Consider the following 8051-nt stretch of genomic DNA (forward strand, 5'->3'; position numbering starts at 1 on the left):
GATCCCTAGCACAGATGGATCACCTGCTTCGGTGCCTCGTTGGGAACAGCGACTTCCCACGGATGAGCCGGGTCACAGCGAGCATGGGATCCAAACAGCGCTGACATCTCATGGCAGAGGTGCGCTGACAAAGCCATGGTGACAAAGAGGCCAATAAAGATGCAATGATGGTGCTCCCAGGAAGAGAGTATGGGCTACAACTGGGACTGAATTAAACCACGTAAAATATACTCGCACCCAGACAGCATTGAAGGTTCATCTGGGACAATGTCCCATTGGCGGTATGGAAGATCATTTTATACTAATGGTTCATAGTTTTCTCTGTTTTTTTTTTTTTGCCGAGCTGGCAGTTTGCGGGATCTTAGTTCCCCGACCAGGGATTGAACCTGGGGCCACAGCAGTGAAAGCGCTGAGTCCTAACCACTGGACCTTTAGTTCTCTATTTTAATGTGTGTGAGAAAATCTAACTGGTAGGCTTCCCTGGTGGCACAGTGGTTAAGAATCCGCCTGCCGATGCAGGGGACACGGGTTAGAGCTCTGGTCCAGGAAGATGCCACGTGCCACGGAGCCACTAAGCCCGTGCACCACAGCTACTGAGGCTGCACTCTAGAGCCTGCGAGCCACAACTACTGAAGCCTGGGTGCCTAGAGCTGGTGCTCCGCAGCAAGAGAAGCCACCGCAGTGAGAAGCCCACGCACCGCAACGAAGAACAGCCCCCACTCACTGCAACTAGAGAAAGCCTGCACGCAGCAACGAAGACCCAACACAGCCTAAAATAAATATATTTTTTAAAAGTGAATGTTTAAAAAAAGAAAAGAAAAGAAAATCTAACTGGTGCACCAAGCCACGACTTCACAGCTGTCATTGCTCAGAAGTGTTTATTTACTCATTCTATCTAACAAACGTTTACATAGAGCTTTCCATGAGCCAGGCACTCCTCCAGCTGCTTTACAAACACTAACTCATTTAATCCTCATGATAACCCCATGAGATAAGTACTATTGTTATCCTCATTTCACAGGTAAGGAAACAAACGCACAGAGAGATCAAGGGACTTGCCCAAATCACACAGCTGGGAAGGAAGCGGTGGAGAAGCTAAGTTTAAAAAGCGGGTGGATATCACCTCAGTCAACTTCAAAGTTCTTACTGCTGAAATCGGGCCAGTGGCGTTCCCACAGCCGAAGTGTGGGAAGCACTGAATTCAAGGGACATGATTGGAATTTTACGTCCAATTACTTATCTGTTTCATTGTTTGTGAAGATTAATTTAAAAATAAAAGAATGTTTTTATTCATATCTCCACCCATTTCCCCGCCCCGCCGCGCTTTCCTCTGCCCAGTCCCAGCTGATGAGAAAAGACCATGGGCAAGTGATTCATTTTTGCTGGGTCTCAAGCTGGAGTTTACTCCTACATCTACACCCCCGACCCGTCACAAACTCCATCCCCATTCCTGTCCCGACTTCCTCACGGCCCAAGGAACTGGATCCTGGCATTAGGTCATCAGCAGAAACCATAGAATTCACATCCTTAGCTCTACTTAGCTCTACTTATGAATTCAAATAATTACTGAATGTCTACTACGGGTCCGGCACTATACTCAGAGCCAGAAAAAGAATACATGGGAAGGAGGGAGAGGGAGGGAGGGAGGGAGAGAAGGACCGAGCTGCTCGGAGGACAACCCCCTTTTCCTGCAGCTGAGGTCCTGTCCAGCCCCCCCCTCACCCCACTGCCCCCTGACCACCATCAAGATGGCCAGGTGTCCCTCAGGGACACCTCTCCAGCTGGGGTCACCCAGGAGACCAGCTCCTTGCCTACAGCCCCATTCCTGGCTCCAGCTGGGGGTGGGTGGGCCATGCTCCTGAGTGATGAGACGGTACCGGCCAGGGAGCCACAAGGCTCGGGGGAGAATGCCCCAGCCTCTGGAGGAGTGAGTAGGGATTAAGGGACACACCAGGGTGGTGCGGGAGCCTCTGTGGACACTTTCATCTCTACATCTGGGCGGTGGCAGTGTCTCCACCAATCTGTTCACCAAGCCTCCTCTGCCTGCAGGCCTGTCCTCAGCCTCCCACCCCAGGGTAGGTTTCAATCGCGTCCCCCGCCCATCATTCACTTGCCCCCATTCCCCCACCCCTACCCCCCCATCCCCCCCCTCCCTGTCCTCAGCCTCCCACCCCAGGGTAGGTTTCAATCGCGTCCCCCGCCCATCATTCACTTCCCCCCATCCCCCCCCCCCCCCCCCCCCACCCCCCCCCTCCCGCCTCTGCCTCTCCTACCCTTCCCTCCTTCTCAGCCCAGCTACCCCTGTCCTCCTGCTGGAAGCCAGCCCCAACTCCCCCTCACCCAACACCTGAAGACCCTCCACAGCCTGGACAAGGAGGCAGCCCCTTCGTGCCTCTTCTGCACCCTGGCAGCCACGCCCATTCACTAGGAAGAGGCTATTTCAGACTTTTCCATTTTGCCCCCTTTTCCCCATCTGAGTCAAGTATACATACCTTCTGCCCACCAGGCACCTAGCGGCCATAGCAAAGATGGGCGGGACACATGGGGGCCTTTGCCCATGGCAGGTCACGGGCTCAGTTCCTTGCTCAGGGCAGCATTTCTCATTCCTCAGAGAGGATGGTGGGTGTGGGACAGGGCAAGGTGGTGAGAAAGGGAGAAGGAAGGGGTCCGGCTAGGAGCCGCCAGCACTAGTGCAAACACGTGGTGCATAATGTGCAGCATGCACTGCTCTCTGCCCAAAGCACCTTAGGCTCATGAACTCTATCCTCCTAGCAAGCCTATGAGGTTGACACTATTACCATTTCCTTTTTACTAATTAAAAAAACTAGGCACAGAGAGGTTCAGTAACTTGCCCAAAGTCACACAGCTAGGTTTCAGGGCAGGATTTGGAGCCAGGCAGTGTGGGTCTCTGCTCTTATTGTATAACTTGCCTGTTTAAAAGCCCTTCACCTACAAAATCAAGCTGAGGCTTCTCATGGAAGTAGTCAAAGCCCCTCCCAAGCTCCAAGCTCCCTCTGCAGCATCTCTTCCACCTACACCCTCCATGGAGCTTGACAGACTGGATCCCACCTCTGCCAGCAACCTAGCTGTGTGACCTTGGGTGAGTCACGCGACCTTCTTGGGCCTCAGGTCCTCATCCCTAAAATGGGAGCTAATGATACGTCTTCTCCGGCAGAGTTAACGAGATCACCTGGATAAAGTACCTATTAGGTGCCAGGCACTGGTAGCAGCTCAGTACAGAGCAGGAAGGGAGAAGGAGGAAGGAGAGCTCTGAGGTGGTGTGTTGAGGTGGCTGGGGTGCTGGGTGGGCCTGAAGAGGAGGGGTCTCTTGCCAGGGGCAGGGGGGGAAGGAGGCCGTCACCCAGAGAAAAATGTGCTCTGCAGTGGCCTGGCCAGTCACCAGCAGGGGGCCACACTGGCACTCGGCCTCCAGAGTAAGATGGCACCCGATCCCGTCTCCCACTCACCCATGGAGGGGCAGCCCACCCAGTCTGGGGCCAGACCCGGACCCCATGCCTCCCACCAGCCCCAGCAAGCCCCAGAGCCAGGATGCAGCCCACAAGATGCTGGCCGGGGCCACCAGGCCCTGTCCCTGGAGGAGAGAGGGCAGCGACCATGCAGAACCTCCTCAGAAGGGGTCCTGAGTCCTGAGACTGCCGTGGCCCCAGCCCTGAGGGGCTGGTGGCTGTGCTGGAATGGGAAGGGGTCTGCGCTCAGCCGAGGTGAGCCCATCCACTCTTCCCTGGCCCTGTCCCCCTGGTCGAAACCAGACACACAGGTTACCCACGAGGTACCCAAGGCCTTCCTGGCTCCGAGGACCCAACCGAATTATTTCCCGAGTGCGATAAATAATAAGAGAGTGGGGAAGAGGGGGCCTGAGATCCCAGAACCTGGCACACTTCCTGAACGAGAAGGGCTCTCCCCCTCCATTTCCTCACCTGCAGATGGGGGCACGGCCCCACTCCTGCCTGAGTCTCAGGATTGTCAGGGGCTCAAAATGAGGTCAGGTGTGTGAATGTGCAAACTGTGAAGTGATCACAAACTAAACTAGCTCCTACTTGAGATGTGTTGCGTCAATCAATTGCAAATATAGCTATTGGAGCTACTGCTGTACAAGCTGGTTTGGGTCAGACGAGCTTTCAACACCTGGTAAAGGGGCAGCCCACGCTCAGCCCTCCAGAACCTTGATCTTTACTAAGAAGGGAATGGGCTGATCTACCGTCAGGATTTAATTCTAGATCTGCCTATCCTTGGTCACACACGCCTCCTCTTCCTGGAACCAGTCAGAGGGGGGCACACATTCCCTGCTTCCAGAGCTTCTCAGCTGATTGGGGAAGACCAGCCTCAGGTCTCAGGACCCGCTCCCACCATCTGGAGACAAGGCCCAGGGCATAGAGCAGGGTACAGGGAGGCAAAGCAGGTCCACGTGGGGGTTGGGACGGTTCGGGGGGGCGGGGAGTGGCCTGGAATCTGCTTTCCGCCCTCCCACTCACCTCTGGAGTTCTCTGAGCCTGGTTTTGAGGCTGCAGCCAAGCAGGCTACCTGGGAATGAGTGGGTGCCAGACACCCCCAGGGGCTCCTGTCCTCCTGAGGTCCCCAACAGGACCCCCTACAGGGATGACGCAGGGGCCCTTTCCACTGGCATTCACCCCCTTGCCTCCCTGGCTGGACCCTCTGGACAGTGTCAGGGAGGAGGTGCCTGCCCCAAGATTTCCTGGGTCTGGGAGGGAGGGAGAGAGTGGGACCAGGGGAGTGAGTGGCTGTTGAGAAGGTAGGGAACCCAGGCTGGCCCCACCACCCCCTGCTGAGGTCACTGCTTCCTCTCCTAGGAGGGGCATAAAGGGGACCCTTTACAGCCCTCTGGGTTTCCAGGAGGGGGTGTCCCCAAAATATTAGTGGGAGACTGAGGCAGAAAGAGAAACGAACTAAGCAGGGCTCCAGGGTCCTGGAGAGGCCTCGACGCTCAAAATAAATGCCAGAGGCCTTGAACATCCAGAGTTTCAGGGTGAAGACTCAGCTGTCCCTGCATCCCAGTTGCCTTCAGGAAGCTGCCCAGGGCCTCCCAGCTCAATTCTCTCTGTCCCCTCCGTCCCTTCCCTCCTCCCTTCCTTCCTTCCTTCTTCCTTCCTCCCTTCCTTCCTTCCTCCCTCCCTCCCTCCTTTCTTTCCTTTCATTTATTCAAAGAATTGAGTAGACATCTTCAGCCCAGCCCTCGGTAAGTACTGTGGATCTTGTGGTTCTGGCTGGCTGGGAATTGTGTCCTTATTTTACTGTGTGGATCCAGCTCTCTGGGTATCCAGTGTGTCCCATCACTCCCATCAAACTGAGGGGTTCCCCGGGCCACGGCTGCTCCTCCGCCTTCAGAATGGGGCTCCACAGAACCAGTGCTGCAACGTCTCCCTCATCCAGCCACCCCGGGGATCCATCCCCCCCTGCAGCAGAGGTGTGCTAGGACAAGTCCATCTGGGGAGAGCACGCCCACCCCAGCCCAAATCTCCAGTTTCCAAAGGCAAAGAAAACCCTCCCTCACTCCTCCATGCTTCTCCCCTGCCAAGGACCTCAGACTGGGGGCCCTGCTAAGTTGGCAGCTGGGGGAGAGGCTGAGACCCAGGCAGCAGGAGGAGGAGCTTCACAGGTGAGGGGCTGAGGTCCCGGAGAAGCAGGGGCCGGTGAGGCTCGGAGGGAGGCTGCCAGGGCAGAGGCTGGAACCAGCGCCCGGGCCTGGGAGCCGCCTCCCTGACCAATGGGACCCAGACACTGGCGCTGGACAATCACTTGTCATCGCACTCCCACCCTGGGCCTCAGGACGGTGAGGGGAGAAAGAGGCCAGGAGGCACTTCTCCAGTCCTCCTCTGACCCAGGCCTCAGAGACAGGGCCGCCACACCCTGCGTCCCGACCCCGGCTCTGAGGACCCCTTCCTGCCGGCAAAGGGAGAAAAAAGTGTCCCCAGGGTGCCTCTGGAATTGGGGAGTGGTCCTGGCACTTGATCCCCAAAGGGTGGCTGAGGAGGGAAGGGAGAAGGAAGCGGACAGGGAGGGAGGACGGAGGAGGGAGGGAGGAGGTGATGCTGCTAACCCTAAAGATGAGGAGAAAGCCTGGGCGTCACGCCGCTCACACAGCAGCACACGCGTGCACACACACGTGCACGCGGACCCACACCTGTCTGTTCCCCCCTGCTTTTGTTCACGTTTATATATAAACCTGTGTACATAGATCCTCCCGCATCAGAGACCCAAGTCAATTCACACACACACACACACACACACACACACACACACGTCACGCATACTCAGGACTCACGCCGACACAACCCTCTCACTCATTCACATTTGAAATGACCTCACAGGATTGCAGGCACTCACGAACCACAGCCTCTCACACCCTTATCTATGGAGTCACGAACCCTCGCTCCCAGGCACACAGCGTGTGCACGCACACGCACAGTCACTCATGCTCATGTACACACTCTCACACACGCACCCGGAATCACACACTCCCTCACAGCCGTGCACACACACACACACAGTCACGCATGCTTGGGCTGCCAATTCAGAGGGGGTGTCCCCCCAACCTCTCGAGATCCTGATCACCTGAGCATCCCCCAGGCATGGCCTCTCCTGGGTCCTGTCCAGAAATGCCCCAAATCGGGGTCCCTGCTGAAGCCCCTTGACTCATGAGTTCACAGCCACCCGGTGGGCACCCATCTTTGCCTAGAACCTAGAACTGTCCAGAACTACCTAGGCCTGAGGGACGTGAGGCCCCAGCCAGGGCCATGTGTCCTTCCCGGCCCCCACTGTCCGGAACCTGGACTCCCACAGGGCCCCGAGCCCCCAGTCCAGCCAGCTTGCCTTCCCCCTGAGGAGGGGTCCTGGATAGGGCACGTGGCATCCCTGTGCCCCAGTGTCCTCATCTGTAGAAAGATGGGGTCACCTCATTCCACGCCCCTGTCAGGGGTCACGAGGCTTCCACATGACCAGGAAAGGGCACTGTCAGCTGGAAAACAGGGAGTCCAACCTAGGGGTTAGTCACGTCTTTCTTAGTATCACCCCTCCTCATGGCATCCTTGCGAAACAGGCCCAGGGAGGCCCCAGGGCTAGTCCAGAACTGCAGCGTCAAGGGAGGGCTCTGTCAGCCCTGGGGGGGTCTATCCACACCAAGACCACTCACTGCCCAAGCCTTGCCCCTCAAGGCCCGTCTCTCCAAGAGGACCTGGGTCTGTGGCACCAGATGCCCTGGGGGTAACAGTGAGAGGAGTGTGAGCCTCTTCTCTGATGGGGATGAAGCCCTTACACCTGATGGGCAGATGCTGCTAGAGATACCTGGGCCCCGGCAGGGGTCAAGGTGCAGCCCAAGCCCCAGTGCCTTGGAGGGGAGGGGATCTGTAGGGTTCTTAATCCCCTCTTTCCCATATTAGGCCATGGAGAGGCTCCTAGCAAGCCCCACCCTCTCCCGGGAAAGAGAATGGACATGGCACTGCCTGCCATAGGGCGGCAAAGGGGGCCCGCTGGGTGGGAGGTCAGCCTGGCCAGGAAAACCAGACGCGGGAAGGGCCTGAAAGAAGTCCAGGGAGGGGCAGGAGTCACGGGGGCTGCACTGGGAGCTGAGGGCACGAACCAGGGAGGAGGCGGACAGCCTGGAGCTGGCCCAGCTCACAGCCCTGCGGGCTTGCACTGGGGCAGTCTCCACCAGGGAGGGGGTGGGGCCCGAGCCCCATGTTCTGGGTGGGAGGGGCACGAATGAGGACAACGTTCAGTGTGGCGAGGTGATGCAGATCCCATGAGAAATAAAGGAGAAAGAAAAGGAGAGGGAGGGAGACAGAGCTTGGTGGAGATGGAGAGAAGGTATATGGCAATAAAGACCGAGAAGTCAAGTCTCCAGTCAGAGTGAGAGCACACAGAAGGAGACAGAGAAGGGGAGGCTGCGGGGCAGAGAGCGTGCGTCCATGGGAACTGCAGCCTGGGGCCCAGACTAGAGCTGGTCCCTGATCTAGACAGAGGATCAGAGACACAGAGAGCCAGAGAACCAGGAAGAGAGGGAAAGAGAGAGATGG

This window comes from Lipotes vexillifer, unplaced genomic scaffold (assembly GCF_000442215.2).
Source record: "Lipotes vexillifer unplaced genomic scaffold, Lipotes_vexillifer_v1.1 scaffold591, whole genome shotgun sequence".
Lineage (NCBI taxonomy): Eukaryota > Metazoa > Chordata > Mammalia > Artiodactyla > Lipotidae > Lipotes > Lipotes vexillifer.